At 44.1% G+C, this 20,711-nt stretch overlaps 1 long non-coding RNA gene across 2 annotated transcripts; it reads left to right on the top strand.

Moving 5' to 3' along the window:
- The first annotated feature begins 1,200 nt into the window (after positions 1–1,200).
- On the top strand, positions 1,201–20,368 carry LOC140903658 (uncharacterized). Of its 2 annotated transcripts, none has more exons than XR_012156323.1 (3): positions 1,201–1,345; positions 1,626–1,681; positions 19,993–20,368. It is a non-coding gene; the product is annotated as an uncharacterized lncRNA (long non-coding RNA). The 2 variants fall into 2 exon arrangements; XR_012156322.1 differs by lacking the exon at positions 1,201–1,345 and adding an exon at positions 1,439–1,519.
- The last annotated feature ends 343 nt before the right edge of the window (positions 20,369–20,711 follow it).

Consider the following 20,711-nt stretch of genomic DNA (forward strand, 5'->3'; position numbering starts at 1 on the left):
GAATATGTTAATGGCAACTGGCAAGGGGGGGGGTACAGAAACCTCCTGAGTTTGCTGTGAACTTTCTGGTTCTCCCAAAGCATCTCAGGTGATGTCTCACCTGAACGCCGGGGACACGCTAGTCATTAATATTGTGGTCCAATGTGGTACAGATACTATGTAAGGAGTTCCAGAGCAGCAGCCGTGTTAGTCTGTATCTGCAAAAAGAACAGGAGTGCTTGTGGCACCTTAGAGACTAACCAATTTATTTAAGCATAAGCTTTTGTGAGCTACAGCTCACTTCATCGGATGCATAGCATAAGGAGTTGTATGTGAATATACTGGAAATATGTGTTTAAACCCTGTAAGGGGTATATGTCTGTTTGGTTGTAAATGTAGCATTGTAAAATAACAGAATGTGTGCCTGTTTACATGCAAAGTCTATGTAGTAAGCTACAGAAAAGGAGCAGGCAGGCGAAAACAAGCCCTGGGGGATTATCCTGCCTCAGAGGAAAGACAATGCACGTTGGGGGGGATATACGGAAGGCACCCCTTCATCCCGTACCTAGCAAACGAATGGACGGCGTGGGTCACAGGCAGCCCCGGTCGAAAACCCCGCAGCAGCTTTTGGGTGAGAGAAACGTGTTCAGGGAGGAGGTCAACCTGAGGGTGTCTATGATTTTGGTAACAACTTGTTTCCGATATGCCTACTGAACTCTGTTCTGCGGTGTTACTTTTATTCTCAATCTCAGCCCCCGGGGTGAAGCCGAGGGTCCAGGCTGGGCCTTGGGGTGGGGGGGTGGTAATAATCAGGTGCCTCCTGCCCTGGGGGAGGCCTGCAATAAAACACCCTCCCACCTGCCTAGTGCGCCCCGCCCCGGCGCTCTACCCGCCTTCTCCAGCTTGGGGGTGTTGTCTCAAGGAGGAGGGCGATGTCGGGGGGGGGTCTCCCGGGCACCTGCTCAAGTTCAGCAGTGGGGGGGGGGTAATTAATAAAAGAACGGGGCCGAGGCCGGGCTACTCTGCCCCCAGCTGCCTGCTTGTTCGAGGTGCGCCCCCCCCGCTTTTGGTCTGCGCACGGACCGGCCCGACGGGACCGTCCCCACGCGCCTCAGCAATCGGCGCATGCGCATTGTGGGAGGGGCGGCGCCCGCGTCCCATTGGGCGCCTCCCCCAGCCAATGGCGAGGCGCCGGCGGGGGGTACAAAGGCGGAAGCGGCCGTCGCGCGGGAGAGCGGCGGCTGCTCCAGCATCCGGAGCCAAGACGAGGAGCCGGAGGGGGGGCGGCGGTAGCCAGCAGTGGGGGCCTCCGAGAGCGCCCCGCCCCGCAGGACCCGGACCCGGGCCCTTCAGTCATGCCGGGAAGGTACCGTCCCCGCTGGAGCCCGAGCGGGGTTTCCAGGCACACACCCACAGTCCATGGGCGCAGAGGGGAAAGAAACTTTCCCCTCGTTGGGAATCCTCCTTCCAGACCCCGGTTGGGGGGGAGGTAATAGCCTCTGGTAAGCGCCAAGGTCATGGGGGAGCCTGAGCCTCTAAAGTAAGTGCATGGGACGGAGACTTTTCACTTGGGGAGCCCTGCCCCTCCACCCCCAAAAATAGGGGCAAGAATTTGATTGGTTGTCTGTTTCTTCTCTTCGGTCTAGAGACCTGACCCACCACCAAGTGATTCATCAACCAGATGGGCTCAGCTTTCCCCGAGGTAATTGCATGGCTCTCACTTGGGTTATCTAGGCTTGTAGAATAAATTGTCAATCTCCATGGAGGAGAGAGGTCAGAGGAGATGTAAAAAAAACAAAACAGAAGAGTAACTATTAAGTATTTTATTCTTTAGGGAGTGGGGTATTGCTGTAAAATGAAAATCAAATCAGGCCCATTCTGCTGAACTATTAAATTCCACCTGTAGTTTCTAGAGAGAGGGGTAATATCCTTCTCTACCCGTAACCCACTTTAGCTTATTCCACCTTTTCAAATAAAATACAGAAAACTGCACCCAGGGCTATGTCCTTCTTTATACAGATGGATATGTAATTAATCACTTTAATCAAAGTTTCCAAGAAGTACGAAATTCTATTGGTAGTAATAAGAGCTTATCCCATGTGATTGTTTAGACCCCCCCCCCCCCCAGCTGGAAGTGATGGACTGGAAGGGAATGCTTGCTTAGTGAAGGGTTTGTTGGTTTGATTAGATATTTAAATTTTTTGTATTAGACCTTTGGAGATGGGAGGTCAACATCCATTCCTTTAGCCATTATACTCCTAAGTGTATAGAAATTGAACAGGTTTGCCAATATACCGTATAGCAAATTGTTTCATGTAAGAAATGCATAATATCTATATGTTATGTTTTTTTAGTTTGAAACATATGAAAATTTTAAATTTAGAGGTGTCAGTCTTAATATTCTGACCCCCAATCTAAAAAAATGCAGCAGGGACCCTGAACGGAGCCCCCCTCCCCTTTTTCCTGCCGGCCGGCCAGCCACAATGACCTTTTATTTTGCCATAGCGGCTCCAGACAGAACACAGCTTTTTGCAAGCAAACAGGCTGGTCAGCGGAGATGGGCTGTTTATTATATTTCTCCCCCTAAGCATTACACACTGCTACACAAAGGAATGTATGACGTTATTACCATCCTCTAACTACTACAATCCTGGTTCTCAGGCCTTGAGCCCAGGCTAAAGAAACCTCCCACAGTTGCTGTCCAAAATATCTAGCCCTTGTCCTTGGATAGAGCAATGTGTGCATTGCTCCTAGGAAACAGTCAGGGTGTGCCCCGCCTGCTTCCAGGTGGAATAGCTAGACACTTTTACCTGTCCACAAGGGACGTTTCTAATTACCTCAGTTAGTGCATAGTGTAGCAGGTATGGCGTGCAGATGTGTGTTAGCTCATTCTTAAAGTACAGGCCTGAATATCTATATCCTAAGACTATTACTATATAAATTAGGGGCAAACATGAGGTAAGTTGGGATTTGAAAATAAGGAAAAATAATCATCATGTATTATTTGCAATAACCTTGCCCGAAGACTTTGCGATCTACTTGTGGCACCTTAGAGACTAACCAATTTATTTGAGCATATATATACACAGAGACCATGAAACAATACCTCCTCCCACCCCACTCTCCTGCTGGTAATAGCTTATGATAATCAAGTTGGGCCATTTCCAGCACAAATCCAGGTTTTCTTTTCTCGCCCCCGCACACACAAACTCACTCTCCTGCTGGTAATAGCCCATCCAAAGTGACCACTCTCCTTACAATGTGTATGATAATCAAGATGGGCCATTTCCAGCACAAATCCAAGCTTAACCAGAATGTCGGGGGGGGGTGTAGGAAAAAACAAGGAGAAATAGAAACACTCCCAGTCTCTATTTGTTTTAAGATAGCCACCTTCATGTCTGTAATTGAATGTTATAATTCTTGACATCTGATTTGTGTCCATTTATTCTTTTACGTAGAGACTGTCCAGTTTCACCAATGTACATGGCAGAGGGGCATTGCTGGCACATATCACATTGGTGGATGTGCAAGTGAATGAGCCTCTGATAGAACCTGGATTTTTGGAGAAGCTATTACCAGCAGGAGAGTGAGTTTGTGTGTGTGCTTTTTGGAACACACTGGAAGGAGAGTGATCACTTTAGATAAGCTATTACCAGCAGGAGAGTGGGGTGGGAGGAGGTATTGTTTCATGGTCTCTGTGTATATAATGTCCTCTGCAGTTTCCACAGTATGCATCCGATGAAGTGAGCTGTAGCTCACGAAAGCTCATGCTCAAATAAATTGGTTAGTCTCTGAGGTGCCACAAGTACTCCTTTTCTTTTTGTGAATACAGACGAACACGGCTGTTACTTTGAAACCTGTCATATGGAGTGGAAATCTATCAACTGCATGAAAAAACTTGTACAGATACAGACAGACATCATCTTCCTTTCCAAATGCAAACAGATGGGAAAGATTAAGAATGAGCTCTCAGACCTGGATACTCTCATAAAAAAACAACCTTCCACACAATTTCCAAAATACCTCTGAACAACATACTAATCCACAGAGGCCTCCCTACCAACATTATGTGTGTGTGGTTTTTGGAAAAAGGGGTGTGTGTGGTGTGAGAAAACCTGGATTTGTGCTGGAAATGGCCCAACTTGATTATCATACACATTGTAAGGAGAGTGATCACTTTAGATAAGCTATTACCAGCAGGAGAGTGGGGTGGGAGGAGGTATTGTTTCATGGTCTCTGTGTATATAATGTCTTCTGCATGTATATAATGTCTTCTGCAGTTTCCACAGTATGCATCCGATGAAGTGAGCTGTAGCTCACGAAAGCTTATGCTCAAATAAATTGGTTCGTCTCTAAGGGCTGTTACTCTGAAACCTGTCATCATATACACAGAGACCATGAAACAATACCTCCTCCCACCCCACTCTCCTGCTGGTAATAGCTTATCTAAAGTGATCACTCTCCTTACAATGTGTATGATAATCAAGTTGGGCCATTTCCAGCACAAATCCAGGTTTTCTCACACCACACACACCCCTTTTTCCAAAAACCACACACACATAATGTTGGTAGGGAGGCCTCTGTGGATTAGTATGTTGTTCAGAGGTATTTTGGAAATATTCCTTGAGTCGGAGATGTCGAAAAAGTGAGCTGTAGCTCATGAAAGCTTATGCTCTAATAAATTGGTTAGTCTCTAAGGTGCCACAAGTACTCCTTTTCTTTTTGCAAATACAGACTAACACGGCTGTTACTCTGAAACTTGAGAAAGCAGGACATTTCAGGTTTCAGCGAACGCTTTTTATTTTTTTAAATGAAATCAAGGGTGTCGTCAGCTCTCCTATTTGTTAGCGTGACGTGAGGTATTTAGTGTTTTCCTTAAAGACTCTGTTCCTAGAATCCTGTGACAATCTCAGCTTTTGATAAAAAAATAAGGACGTTTCTCACCCTCATGATTGTGGAGAAAAGCTTGAAAATGTGACCCGAATGCACCTTAAAGGCTCATATACCAGAAGACAAATAAAAAGTACACACAGGCCAATGTCATGAGTTTTATACGCTGAGGGTTGGGAATCCTGCAGGAAACCAGATTAGGACGCCCAAACTCGGTACGTCTTCACGGCTCTTTCTAGGAGAGTTTCCAGCTGGATCCGTGTCCAAACTTTTCCAAAATTCCGAGGTTCTCAGATTCAGCGGTTTGATTTCTCCCATTTTAGACACAGGCCAGCTGTGAAGTAGAGTAAAACTTCCCTGAAGTTATCAAACCTGGAGTTTTGGTTTCTGCCTTAACTAGTATAAACTGAATTACATTATATCCAAGCTTGCAATAGTACAAAAAGGGTTTACAATTGACTTGAAATATCCCTGTAGCTACTCTGAAAGCAAACTGAACCAGTCTCTGAGATTCATGAGAGTGTAAATCAACGCCTTTATATTCCCTCACTGCAAGACTGTCAGACGCTAAATGGACTTAAGGTCTGTTTCTGCATGACAGTTCCTATATTTAATAGTATCTTAAAATGTTTCAGGAAAACAGGATGAAATTAATAGATGGTATCACAGCAAAGTCAACATAAGCCCGATTCCGATCTCAAGCACAGAAGTGCAAATCAGGAGTAACTCTATTGGAGTTCATGAAACGACTGGAACAGGTCAAACATTTTCTATCAAAACCATTTTTTAAGCAAAAGTGCTTTTAAGCTAAAAGTGAATTTTAAGTAAAAAAAAACCTCAGTGTGTAGGGGGGCGGGAAGGAGATCACACAAAACCCCAAACTGAGGTTTTTTTTTTTTTTTAAAAAAAGTCCCCCCCAAAATAAAAGAAAACTTAACAAAAATGAGAAGTTTTTGTTTTAGTCAAAATTTGCAGGCAAGAGCCATTCCTCAACCACCTCGAGAAATGATGCTAGCGTCAAACCATTGTTGGATACATTCAGAATAGTCCCTATGTCTGCTGTCTCCTACTTTGGAAATGCAAGTACCTAGTTTGAGAGTCATTGTGTTTTGAATATAAAAGAACGCGGCTCATTTATTTCCCACATATTAATCTGATAAGACATAAACAACACACATGAGTATATTTTAAAGATATAATATACGATCTTATCTGTGTAATATCACCACTGTCTTCTGCCTGCGGAAGATGGGCTAGAACATAGAACTTTGCTGGACACTAAAAATCATGGACTGAGCGGAGACACTGGATTTTTGGCTTATTACAACCACCTCCCCCAACCTGCCTTTTTTGTCTCCCTTCCTTTCCCCCTATGACTTGAAGGGTGTTAGTGAGTCACGTCACCTCACCTTAAATGGGCCCTTGAAATACATGTTAACTACTTATGCTAACCAATCTGTTCCACCTTGTATTTAGCTGTGACATTTTTTAGTAGGTTTCCCAGTGGGTGGGGGAATTGGAACACCTTGAAACTCTTTTCTGTTTTACCATGGGGTTCGCCATCTGGAAAAGACTGGGAACCACTGGGCTAGAAGATCTCACAAGTCTTTTCCATCTCTATCTTCTATGATTCATAATACTTTCTCGTGCTTAGCAGTGAATGGTTTCTGAGCTCCCTCTTGTGGAAGAGATATTCTTTGCAGTTTAAGCTTGTGATTTTCTTCCCTTCTGGCTTTTTTTGCTGCTTTTCTAGGCATTTCTTGGGAAACTATTCCACTACTCCTTTACTTCTGACTTCTTTGGGGGCTTTTTTTATTCATCACATCAAGCCCATTCCTGGAGCCTCTTACTCCAGACCAACTCCCATTGCATAACTAGCAGAAGGTGTGGATGCTCTAGGTGCGTGTAGATATACTCTTAAGGGACAAAATACACTCAGAATAGGGGATGCAGAAAAGTCAAAATGCAGCTTCAGAGCAGGCACACATGAGTTTCAGATTGCCAGTGTGTACTGAGACTGAGTTTTGATCTAGCAGCCCCTGCATAGCTCATTGTACTACAATGACAGGAACTGGAGAAAGAGGACCAGGTTTCCGGAAGGGGTGTGTATTGGTCAGAAATCCACGGTTGCCAACTCTGAGTCTCACAATAGTTGATGTTTTTTATAAGGCCCGAGCTCCTGCGCTCACAGGACGATATGAGCATCTCAGCTTTCATTTAAAAAAGATCCTAGCTTTCGTGAATGCCCAGAAAAACTGACATTTGACCCAAATGCACGTTGGGACTCATTAACCAGAAGTCAAAATGAAAAGAAACCAATTAAAAAATATTTGAATTTTAAGCCTCTGCATTTGGGGGCGGGGGAGGGGGAGAAGAGGGCTGGAGTCATGATTTTTGAACACTTGGAGGTGGCAACGCTGGGAAGCAGAGGCTCGGGAATGCAAATCCTGGGGCTTGCATTGGGAGAGAAGCTGTGAAACCTCAGGAGAGAACATGCGGGCTTTTCGGCGTGTTTAGGAAAACCCTGTTTCTTACAGCTCTTGCCCTGCTGCATCAATTATTGGTAACGAAACAGCCGGTGGGAGCATTTGCAACTATGCGGAACCGTTTGCCAACATCCCCTGCAGAGGATGCTGTACGTGCATGTAAATTATTTTCACAGAGCTCAGTTCACCCCGTCAGAGTAATGGGTGCAGAAGGGTCCCAGTGCAGCAGAGCTGTTACACACGGTGTGGGCAGCTCCAGAGGAGGCACACAGGAATTTTGAAACCCCCGTGTATAGACTTTGCTGGGGCACAAGGGTTCAAGCAGTAGTGGGGGAAGGGCTGTGCCTCTGTTCATTCAGGTTTCCACGCAATAATACCGCGTGCTTGAGCTTTTTGTGGCGAGTCACGCACGCCGCCCTTACTGCTCTGCCTGAAATTCTCACTACTCCCACAGAATCCTATGTGTCCCTAATTATCCGTAAAATAACGTTAGAAGTAGGTATTGCTTAAACAGTTTCCACAAGTTTGTCACCTTTAAGGAAGCTTACAAACAACCTAAACCTGAAATCCTTGATATGGCTTGCCCTGAGACATCAAGGTAGAGATTAGAACCTGGGAATTCCTGGCTCTGTGTCTAGTATTCACACCCTACCTCTCTCTACGACAGGAATGGCAACCATTGTTCATTAAGGGCCTGGTTCTTCACAGCCTTGCATTTTCTGGACTCATTTGTACAAACCCACAGCGCAATGGAGCCATAAGTGGGGTTCCGAGGCACTACCGCAATATACGTAATAATGTATTGCTGTGCAAAGAGACTATAAATCATTCTGATTTAGTAGCTGCAAGCGGCTGGCCTGTTTCCCCAGACTGCTGGGGACTCTCTGCTGCTCAAGTTGCTTTCAGGGCACAGGTTTGTACTTCAGACATTAACCCTGGGCAAAACATCAAAGCAAAAACAGTTCCTCTGCCCCCCCCCCCGGGGCTACAGCTACCAAAGGCTTTCCCGCCCAGGTGCATCGGAAGGACTGCAAAAAGGTGGTGGGGGCAGAAACCCAAACATTCAGAAAACCTACTGAGCAAGACTCTCTCTGTTACTTTAAGCAAAGCCGTAACAAACATTTTATTGCTAATTCCATAGGCCGTATCTGCCCATTGCTCACGACAGGAGTCACAAAAAAGACAACGCACGAAAACTCAACACAATCTCAAACAGCACTAAACAACAAGCAGCGGTTAAACAGGTAGCTTTTTTGAAAACTGTATTCAAACCATTTATGGCTCTCGCCCGTACGGAGCAGCAATGAAAAAGAAAGCGAAGGAAAGGCCAGATGTCACAATGCCATCAATTTAAATGGTTTTACTGGGGCTGTTTACTTCGTAAGTATTACTACATAGTTTAAAACGTAAGGGCGAATATTAAACATCTGAATATCTTCAGCCATATCGCAAGAAAATAATCGCTGATCACTGCACAAAGCTACAGTATTAGGTACAGCTACAATGTCAAATAACTGCCAGTTATTTATTTTACATCTCCTTGGAAACAAAACCCACATAAGACAACATTCCAAAATACACCCATATAAGATGACAGTATCCGTATAGGCTATGCTGCTTGGCATTAGGATTTGCATAGTCATTTACCATGCTTATTAGCAGTAATAGTATTATTAAAAGCAACTTACAGTAACGTGGAAGTCTGGGAGTTTCCTTATTTCATCAATGTAGTTTGCAGTCTTTTCAGAAGGTGGGAATACCTTCCATAACCTCAACAACTTGTATTTGTGGAACTAATGGGAACTACACTGATATATTTAAGGTCAGGCTTGACAAAGCCCTGGCTGGGATGATTTAGTTGGGGATTGGTCCTGCTTTGAGCAGGCGGTTGGACTAGATGACCTCCTGAGGTCCCTTCCAACCCTGATATTCTATGATACATACAGTTAAACAGTTCACATTTTGTCATCTTCAGTGTCCTATGTCAGGAAGCAGTCCTAATTAATCCCATTTGTCAAAAAAGACTTTCCTGGCACGATGACAGTAACAAATTACCTGCCAAACTCTAGAAGATTCAAAATATCTATGATGTCCTTGTGTACGTGAAGAAACATGAGACGGGTCTTTCTTTCTTGCGACATTATAAATGGGAAGTAAGTTTTTCTTCTTCAGATTTCAGAAGAGCTTCGTTCCATGGCTGAATTGGAGATAGGAATTGTCAAATAGATGTAACTGAGTTTGTCAGCTTCAGAAAGGCATCAGCATGCTCCCTCATCAGCTCCAAGTATTTCCTCAGAGATCGCTAATTTCATCACTTTGTTTATGCTGGTCATCTTTTGTTGGTGTTGCTCAAATCCTTCAGAATCTTCAAATAAAAGGGGAGGCCGTCAAAAAATCAAAGTAAGCAGCATATAAATTACAGATTTCCTTTGGAATTTCGAAGCGATTGCCATTGGCTGCTGAAATTACAAGAGTCTCGATTTGCTGAAGTAATTTCCGAGTTTCCTGATTAAGCCTCCAATACAGCTCATCTATTACAATGCCAAGGTGTTGAAATCATTGTTTATGAAAATATTCAAAAGGAGTTTTAAACACCTATGGTGCACTTCCATCAGCAGCATATCTCGGTAGCTGTTGAATCTATTTTGGCAGTGCATCCGAAGCCCCTGTATAAATTTCAGCAAAGCGTGTTTCTGAACGTAAACTATTTAAGTGTTCACGAAGGGTGGCAGGGAAAGTCAGGGCAGGCTCAGCAGTTACACTCTGTCTGCAGTACTTCCTCACAATCGAAAATATGCAAAAGTAAATGTTCAAGTCCAAGGAATGCACCACGTTTTCCCATGAGAGAAATTAGTCTTGGGGATTTTTTCACTGCTTTGGTTTCTCCATCTTCAATGAGACCAGCACCCGGTGTGTGGAGGATTGCTTGATAATTGTTGAGCGATAATTTGAGAGCTGCCGTTCTTGCTGTCTGCTGCATCACACGCAAGGGTTTTAATCAGTTAGAGCTGTCTGATGGGAATGATGCTTTCGTGGTTCAAATATGGCTAGCCTTTTAGCAGTGGCACGGGCTACGTCGTGGACTTCATGAACTGCTTGTAATGCTTCTAATCAGACAACTTTTTGCTGCCCCTTTCAATATAAGGTAAGGCTATGATTTAAGCGGTGAATTAACAAAGCTTTGGGTTTTCTTTCTCAATCTAGGCCACCACACCAGACGTCTTTCCTTGTAGTACTGTATGTCTGTCTGCAGATGTTTTTGAGGCGTAACCCCTTTTGTGACAATACATCTTCAACTGTATTCAATGGAGATATTGCATCTGGCTTTATTCAACAATACAGTACTGCAACCTCAACCATCATAAAAAAAGCGGACAGCAAACATGAGTTGTTCATGACCATTTACGTCCCTGCTTTTATCAATAACATAGTATTTCTGACTGGTGTGGTGCTTTAATTTGTTCATCGATAATATCAGGCCAGGCATACTATTATTCCTTTTTCAACCATTGCTTAATTTCTGTGTCAAGTCTGTTTGTTGGTTGAAGCAAGCTCCAACAGCTTCTAAACGTTGCTTTCATCATCCACACAGCCCCTTATTATTACAGATTCACAGAGTCCAAGGCTAAAAGGGACCATTAGGATTGTCAAGGTTCCTTCCCCACTCTGAACTCTAGGGTACAGATGTGGGGACCTGCATGAAAACCTCCTAAGCTTACTTTTACCAGCTTAGGTTAAAACTTCCCCAAGGTACACATTAATTTTACCCTTTGCCCTTGGACTTCCACTGCCACCACCAAACTTTATCTGGGTTCCTGAGAAAATGTAGTTTGGACACGTCTTTCCCCCCCAAAATCCTCCCGACCCTTGCACTCCACTTCCTGGGGAAGGTTTGGTAAAAATCCTCACCAATTTGCATAGGTGACCACAGACCCAAACCCTTGGATCTTAGAACAATGAAAAAGCATTCAGTTTCCTTACAAGAAGACTTTTAATAGAAGTAAAAAAGAATCACCTCTGTAAAATCAGGATGGTGAATACCTTACAGGGTAATTAGATTCAAAACATAGAGAATCCCTCTAGGCAAAATCTTAAGTTACAATAAAGACACACAGATAGGAATATTCATTCTATTCAGCACAGCTATTTTCTCAGCCATTTAAAGAAATCATAATCTAACACATACCTAGCTAGATTACTTACTGAATTCTAAGACTCCATTCCTGTTCTGTCTCCAGCAAAAGCATCACACAGACAGACACAGATCCTTTGTTTTTCTCCCTCCTCCCAGCTTTTGAAAGTATCTTGTCTCCTCATTGGTCATTTTGGTCAGGTGCCAGCAAGGTTACCTTTAGCTTCTTAACCCTTTACAGGTGAGAGGATTTTTTCCTCTGGCCAGGAGGGATTTTAAAGGGAGGGATTTTACCCTTCCCTTTATATTTATGACAATGGTCATCGAGTCTGACCTCCTGTATAACACAGGCCACAGACCTTCCCCAAAACATCGTTCCTTTCAGTAAGTATTATCAGCAACAGCAAGGATGGGGCTTGCTGGGTTTCAGAGCAGGGCCTACCTCCCTCCTCATTGTGTTCGACGCTTGAAGTGCAGCAAGTGGCTGAGATCCATTTGTGTTGGATAGTGTTTTCCTCGACACTCACTTCATTTTAATTGCTCTGTTACTATTCAAACTGTTTTATGACCAACATGCAAGTATGAGTGGTGGATCATGTAAGGACAAGCAGGGGAGAAGCAGAAGTTCAAAAAAAAGCAAGGAGAAAAGTTAAATATAAACTATAGTTCTAAGCCAGCCTTCAGATGGACCCAATATAGCAGGGGAGAGAACCTCTTGAGAGAATAAAAGTGATGATGGGGAGGGAGGTCACTTCTCTACTTACTGGATGTGGAGTCACTCTCTTTTCAACAGAAAAAAACAAACAGACTTGTAGCTTTCCCATCCAAAGAGGGAAACTTACAAGTTATCCCTGTGTGTCTTCTGCTCAGTACCAACCCATCCACTACTCAGAATCACATGGCCTCCTTTGCCCAGGGCTCAGACTTTGGATCCTGCATGAAGGCACAGAGCCATTTTACTGGCTCACCACATCAGCCAGATCAGATGGGGTTTCAACTCCATTTCAGGGACACAAAAAAAGAAAGAGGGTCTCTTTGAGGAATGGTGCTAGAAGGTGAGACAGGAAGGAACTCTGGCTACGGTTTGCATCTTGCTCTGGTGTACAAAACAAAAGCTCACTCTCTTCCGGAGTTTTGCTATTAGGAGGGCAGGTAAAGGGAGAGGCACTGAAATGGCCTGGGAACTTCATCTATTTACACCTCCATCCAGAGCTAGAAAGTAAGTTCCTGGCCCCCTGGGAATGGTGAGGAACAACGTCCCAGATGCTGAGCTGCCAAGTGAAAGGAACCCTTACTAGTGCGCTGGTTCCATGTTTCTCAGCCCCATCCCTCACCTGCCTGACCCTCCTCTTCCCCACCCCCCTTTAATCCCTCCTAGCTGCAGCAGTTTGAACTCCCTGGTCCATAAACACCTAACCCCTCCCCCCAGGAGCCTCAGCCCTCAAGGGAGCCCCCGACGAGCCTCTGCCTCCCTCACCCCGCTCTTTTCCTTACCCTCACCCTTAGGGGACAGTTCTGTTTTGCTTTCCTGATGGTCCTCACTACAAGGAGCTTCCACGGTTTTATCAGACGCAGGTGAGGGCCTGGCGTGGGGCACGACGCAGAGCCGGACCCGCTGCTCAGGATGTGGAGCGCTTCCAGCCCTGACAGGTTCAGGTTTTTTAAAAAATGAGAGGGCAGAATAGCCCTTCAGCCTCCCATCTCTAGCACCTGTGTTCCACCCAACACCCTTTCAATCCCTCTTCAAAGCTGAAGGCCAGCGTCCATCTCCCTCCCATAGTCCCTCTCCGCCGAAATACTGGCTGGTTTTTAGAATCACTTGCCCCCTTCCCAGCCGAATCTGGTGATTGACCAGGGCTGGCTAGCAGCAGGCCTTCCTGCCCTTAGAAATGCAGACCGCCCTGTTACAGTAGCATTTTATACCTCCCCTTTGCATTCACGTTGCACGGGTGGTTGTGACTGGGGAAGATGCTGAAGGAAATCGAGGCTCAGGTGGTCTTCAGTGGGAGTCTGCCTGTTCCTAGAGAAGGGCAACAAAGGTGTGACAAGATTATGACTATCAACTGGTGGCTCAGGTAGTGGTGCTTAAAGGAGGGCTTTGGGATGTATGGCCACTGGGACAGAGGACAGAGGACAGTTCTCTTGGGATGGACTTCATCTGAGTAGGGAAGGAAATAGACTTCTAGGATGGAGGCTAGCACAACTGATTAAGAGAGCTTTAAACTAGGAATTTGGGGGAGATGGTTGGGAGATGTCCAGGTAATCCCCACGCCGGATTTTAGCATCGAGAGGGCAGAAAACAAAGTAAGAAAAGATACAGCTGTGGGTAGGAGAACGGACATAAGGAGGAAGGGCAGTGTGGATACCAGTCTAATAGGTCATACTGGCTGTAGAATGTCCGTGCCTATAGGGTAAAGAATGTGAGTGAGGCCAAACAGCAAAAATTAAGATGTCTATACACCAATGCGAGGAGCCTAGGTAACAAAATGGAGGAACTAAAGCGACTGATGCAGGAAGTGCAACCAGATATTATAGGGATAACAGAAACATGGTGGAATAGTAGTCATGAGTGGACTACGGGTATTGAAGGGTATGTGGTGTTCACGAAAGACAGAAATAAAGGTAAAGGTGGTGGAGTAGCATTGTATATCAATGATGAGGTAGAATGTAAAGAAATAAGAAGCGATGGAATGCATAAGAAAGTCCGTCTGGGCAAAAATTTACATTGGGGAAGAAAACTATTAGAGCCTCCCCTGGGATAGTGCTTGGGGTGTGCTATAGACCGCCAGGATCTAATTTGGATATGGATAGAGCCCTCTTTATTGTTTTTCATGAAGTAAATACTCATGGAAACTGCATGATCATGGGAGACTAACTTCCCAGATATAGCCTGGAGGACAAGGCTAGTAATAATAACAATAGGGCTCAGATTTTCCTAGCTGCGATAGCTGATGGATTCCTTCATCAAGTCGTTGCTGAACCGACAAGAGGGGATGCCATTTTAGCTTTGGTTTTGGTGAGTAGTGAGGACCTCAGAAGAAATGGTTGTAGGGGACAACCTTGGTTCGAGCGACCATGCGCTAATTCAGTTCAAACTGAACGGAAGGATCAACAAAAATAAATCTGCGACTAGGGTTTTTGATTTCAAAAGGGCTGGCTTTCAAAAATTAAGGCAATTAGTTTGGGAAGTGGATTGGACTGAAGAACTTATGGATCTAAAGGCAGAGGAGGCCTGGGATTACTTCAAGTCAAAGCTGCAGAAGCTATCGGAAGCCTGCATCCCAAGAAAGGGGAAAAAATTCATAGGCAGGAGTTGTAGACCAAGTTGGATGAGCAAGCATCTCAGGAGAGGTAATTAAGAAAAAGCAGAAAGCATACAGGGAGTGGAAGATGGGAGGGATCAGCAAGGAAAGTTGCCTTATTGAGGTCAGAACATGTTGCGATAAAGAGAGAAAAGTCAAGTAGAGTTGGACCTTGCAAAGGGAATTAAAAGCAATAGTAAAAGGTTCTACAGCCATATGAAGAAGAAGAAAACAAAGAAAGAAGAAGTGGGACCGCTAAACACTGAGGGTGGAGTGGAGGTTAAGGATAATCTAGGCATGACCCAATATCTAAACAAATACTTTGCCTCAGTCTTTAATGAGGATCTTAGGGATAATGGTAGCATGACAAATGCAAATGGGACTAAATCAGGGGGCCCAGATAATCCTCATCCAAGAATATTAATTAATGAAATTGCAAGCCCATTCGCAAGAATTTTTAATGAATCTGTGAACTCAGGGTTGTACCGTTTGACTGGAGAATTGCGAACATAGTTCCTATTTTTAAGAAAGGGGAAAAAAAGTGATCCAGGTAACTATAGGCCTGTTAGTTTGGCAACTCTGGTATGCAAGGTCTCGGAAAAAATGTTGAAGGAGAAAGTAGTTAAGGACATTGAGGTCAATGATAAATGGCACAAAATACAACATGGTTTTACAAAAGGAAGATCGTGCCAAACCAACCTGATCTCCTTCTTTGGGAAAGTAACACATTTCTTAGAAAAAGGAAATGCAGTGGATCTAATTTACCTAGATTTCAGTAAGGCATTTGATACGGTGGCCACATGGGGAGTTAAATTGGAAAAGATGGGCATCAATACGAAAATTGAAAGGTGGATAAGGAATTGGTTAACAGGGAGACTACAGCGGGTCCTACTGAAAGGTGAACTGTCAGGCTGGAGGGAGGTTACCAGTGGAGTTCCTCAGGGATCCGTTTTGGGACCAATCTTATTTAATCTTTTTATTACTGACTTCGGCACAAAAAGCGGGAGTGTGCTAATAAAGTTTGCAGATGATACAAGGCTGGGAGGTATTGCCAATTTAGAGAAGGACCGGGATATCATACAGGACAATCTGGATGACCTTGTAAACTGGAGTAATAGTAATAGGATGAAATTTAATAGTGAAAAGTGTAAGGTCATGCATTTAGGGATTAATAACAAGAATTTTAGTTACAAGCTGGGGACGCATCAATTAGAAGTAACGAAGGAGGAGGAGGACCTTGGAGTATTGGTTGTGGCCTGTGATGGGATGTTAGATGGGGTGGGATCTGAGTTACTACAGAGAATTCTTTCCTGGGTATCTGGTTGGTAAATCTTGCCCACCTGCTCAGGGTTCAGCTGATCGCCATATTTGGGGTCGGGAAGGAATTTTCCTCCAGGGCAGATTGGAAGAGGCCCTGGGATTTTTTCTCTTTCCTCTGCAGCATGGGGCACAGGTCACTTGCTGGAGGATTTTCTGCTCCTTGAAGTCTTTAAACACAATTTGAGGACTTCAATAGCTCAGACATAGGTGAGAGGTTTTTTGCAGGAGTGGGTGGGTGAGATTCTGTGGCCTGCACTGTGCAGGAGGTCAGACTAGATGATCATAATGGTCCCTTCTGACCTTAGTATCTATGAGTCTATGACTGTACAAGGTGCAGGACAATGGAAAATCAGATGTCAAGTAGACGGTATTGCCTGCTGTATTTTAGATCTCAAACCTTACTAAAATGGCTGCAATGAGACCTGATCCTCCATAATCCCTTTGTGTTTGAATGACAAACGTCTCATTAAGCACCATGCACAATGATCTAAAAATAAAGATCATTCATATTTGAAAGCGGCATGTATTGTTTCTTTTTCCGAACTGAGTGTCATATGTTTAACTGTCCTGGGGTTTTATTAATAAGCAATATTTCATTAAAAGCTAATTGAAACCTCTCGGCAGCTATTACTTAGAAATAGAGATGCCAAATGTGAAATCGGAAAGCAGGTGAGCAGAAAGCATAACAACTGTAATTATTTCATTGGGAAGTGGAGATAAATAGAAGGGAAAAACACATATTATGCTACTTACAGACGTCTAAATACAAAGCGCGAACCTTGCTGAATATTTTGATCCATTGTGTTGTAATTTACTGACCCTGCCTGTAAATTCCTGGTTTTAAGACTGTATTCCGAAAAGTCGTCTTGGCCCAATTATTCTCTTGACATTTCTGCTCCCGTGATGCAAAGGGGTCATGAACCTGCGGGATTCTGCCACAGGAAAATTCCCCTAGCCTACAGAGAATGAGTCCCTGGGTAGTGCCGGTACCGTGGAGAAGTTCTGCAGTCCCTGGGGTAGAGAGCATGGCTGGAGGAAAGAGGACATGGATGAATGTTCCCGTGGTCCAGCTGTCCCCAGCTGCCCATTAACTCCCTGGAGCTAGTTGTAATTTTGAGCAGCCCTGAGATTCCTCTCCTTCTTCTGGGGACTGGATGAGTCACACACTGGCCTTAGAATACTAGAAATACAAACTTGCTTGAAGCCACATTAAAACCAAAACTGGCACTAAACTATTTTTATACTCGAGCTTGCCTTTATTTAGCACCTTCCAGCCAAGGATCTGTGTCCACAATGGGAATTTTAATTTCTTTCTTCCTCCAGAAGGTAGCATTAATTATATCACAGTAGAGTCCCCTAGACTCTTCCTTTTACCTAGAATCGCCCATCAGGATCAGGTCCCCATTGTGCTGGAAGACGGTTAAACACAGACACCTAACTGAAGAGGTAATTGAAGAAAAAATATTGTTTGTGTTGTGATATTGGGTCAACATGATGGGAAAGCAAGTTCCCAGCGAAGAAAGGAAGGATCTAATTTGGAGATGGAGCAGGGGACTAAATAAAAAAAAGCTGGATAAATTGGTCAGAGGTGAAATCTAAAACCCCACAAAGCCAACTGGGCAAGAAAAATGACGACAACATGTTGGAATTTGATTTTGTGACATTCTTGTTTGGGGCTGAAAATGAAAGAAGCCTGTGCGGTAACGTGCAGGGAAGTCAGAAACATGTACCGAGAACTAAGCTAAGATTTCTTAATTTCATTATTGCAATTTTATAATCTTGCATGAACAGCTGTAATTAGTGCCAGGCCATCAGCTGTTCTTGAAATGGCTGAAACTAATTAGGCACAAGGTTTTTATGGGAACCAGTCTGTTAGCCTGAAAATTTACAGTGACTGTTCTTCTGAAATGATGAACATGAGTATCGCAGTGATACTTCTGAAACGGACAGCAAAATATCATGGGGAATTTTGGCGGTTCAAAAAAAAAAAGCGGGGGGGGGACGGGGGACGGGACGACACCGGCCACCCTTTTCTTCTGAGATTCTCTGACCTGAGAGCCAGGGCTTGGATTGTAAGGTCACTTGCAGAGATCTGTGCGAATCAAATGCCCTGATTGTAACACCCTGGAAGTCCAGATCTAGAACTGAATTTTGCAGCTTCTACCCATCCCCAGTTATTTTTAACTTTATCTATGGTCGGTAAAATCCCCCATAGAAAGAATGTACCGTGCCTGACTCTTGATCTCATGCCTATCTGTTTTACACGTATATGACTCCACTGATTTTAGGGAAATTATTCCTAATTTATACATGTGTATAACACAGCAAGTTCATGCCCACAAAAATTGAAGGCCTGATTCTATGAGGTGCTGAGAAACCCCAGCTCCCATGGAATTCAAATACAGCTAAGGGAAAATCAGAGCTAAGATCAAGATTTGTAGCTATATCTTCTTATTTAGGGCCCAGCACTAGAAAGTACCAAGCATTTTGATCTCCTGCCGAAATCATCAGGAGTGGGGGTGTCAGGTATCTGGCAGGCGGTACTCAGTACCACATGGGATTGGACGCCATTATACATGGATTGGAACCATATTCGCACGTAATCTTCCTCTACACATTTTCACCAAATAACATCTCCAAGAAATGAAGACGTCAAAATTAGGCCATGACTAAGAAGCATGGGAGGGTAGAGATGGACAAAGCAATTTAAGGAAATAAAAATCCCAATTTCCCAGCCCTGGTCAAGGCTTTCCCGGTTTGAACCTGATTGAAACCTTTTGGGTGGTTGCAGAATGTCTGGTTACCATTTTCTCTCCGTGTCCACATTATTTCCCATTGTTCTGCATACATCCTCAGTTTCTGATTTCATCTGGGCCTGGAAGAGCCAAAACACTATGTGGAAAGTCAGATGTTAAGTTTCTGTAGCCTGGCTGAAAGCAAGAAGTACTGAAAATTAGATGTGAAAGTCTGCTCTGGAGAAGTTTTCTGCCTGGTTTTACAGATGCAGGTGTCTTGGATAGTCCTAATTGGCTTTCGATAAGAATCTCCAGGCTTTTAGGTACATAGTTAAACTGAACTTGAATTCCAGACATCTATACGGTATTGATCTACTGCGATCCAAGAGCTAAAACAATTCTACCACAGTTAGGCTAGACAGACTGGAGCACTTTGCCTGACACAATCATTGTCTGAAATCCTAGCTACAGACCTAAGACATAAGTTTTGTGTCTCTCTCTCCCGAGGGAGCCAGCGTCTTCCTACTTTTCTGTCACGTACAACTGCTCTCAGCTATCATTATACTTGTGCAAGTGTCACGGCTATCAGCTCATTTGATGGTAATGAATTTGCAGTCACATATCTCCTCAATGGGTTCATCTCCCGGAAATTCATCTTTCTAATTTCTCCTGTTCCGAAGCACCGCAGAGTTATGAGGAGTTTAAGTGTCCATCAATTAACATCAAAATACAATGAAATACCTACGGAACTGCACTTGATATCCACTAGAATGCCAAATGAATTTGCTAATGATCAGTCCCTCTGCCATGAGAGTCCCAAGAACTCATGATGATGGGACATTTAGGCTCAATTCATAAAATATGTATGGCACCATTCAGGGGGGTTTTGCACTCTGTGGAGTGAGAAAAGAAATAGGCTGAATAAGGATTCCCAAAGATGTGCTAGGCTTGATTCTCCAATGGCCTGGTGGTTAACCCAGTGGTCAGGAATCCCTTCTGTGTTCCGCCACAGGCAGACCATGGATGAGTAACTGAGGCCCAGATCTTCAAAAGGCAGTTAATCACCTAACTCCCATTGATTTCAATCTCTCTTTGCTTCCATTCCCCTCTGTGAAACAGGGATGATAATATTTCTTTTGTCTATATAGTTGCGAGGGAGCAAGCGGGAGTGAGGGAGCTGCCTGCAGGATACCTGAAGTCTGGAGCAGGCTTGCTAAATGAGCCAGCCAGCGACACCTGGTGCAGGGAAGGAACCTCAAGCAGCCGGTTCCCTGTAAGAAACTTGGCCCTAGGCTTGGTCTGTTTCAATGATTCTGTAGAAAATGTCACTGGCTGCTCATGTGGCTAGAAGAATAATGATCCTTCATGTAATTTAACGCTGTTGCTGCACATATGTAGAGTCATATTTCATATTGTTTATTTTTTCTGGCTAAATGGTGTTGCTTAATATATTACTGTGTGTATTGTAAACTGTAGGCTATAAAACAGAGAGGACAGGCAATTGACTCAACACTGTGGATAGACTCTGAGCTTGTACATTTCTTGACTTTTGGTTAATATAATAAATGCTGCCTTAAAGTTGCATTAGCATAGCCTGTTTGCATTGATATAACAGCACGGGAGCAAAGCCCTACACTGTGTCGTAGAATATTGAACGTTCATGGAGAGAAGACAGGACTTATGACATGCTTTGCAAAGGTGCCAAGCCCCTGCAATGCCCACTGAAATCATTGGGACTGATTCTCCACTCCATTGCACCGGCATGAAACCAATGTAACTCCACTGAGGTTGGGTCCCTTAAACTTCAGTGGGAGTCCTGGCCACTAACCACCTATGAAAATCAGACTTTTGAGGTCTCCTCTGAAAG

Source organism: Lepidochelys kempii, chromosome 26 (genome assembly GCF_965140265.1).
Source record: "Lepidochelys kempii isolate rLepKem1 chromosome 26, rLepKem1.hap2, whole genome shotgun sequence".
Lineage (NCBI taxonomy): Eukaryota > Metazoa > Chordata > Testudines > Cheloniidae > Lepidochelys > Lepidochelys kempii.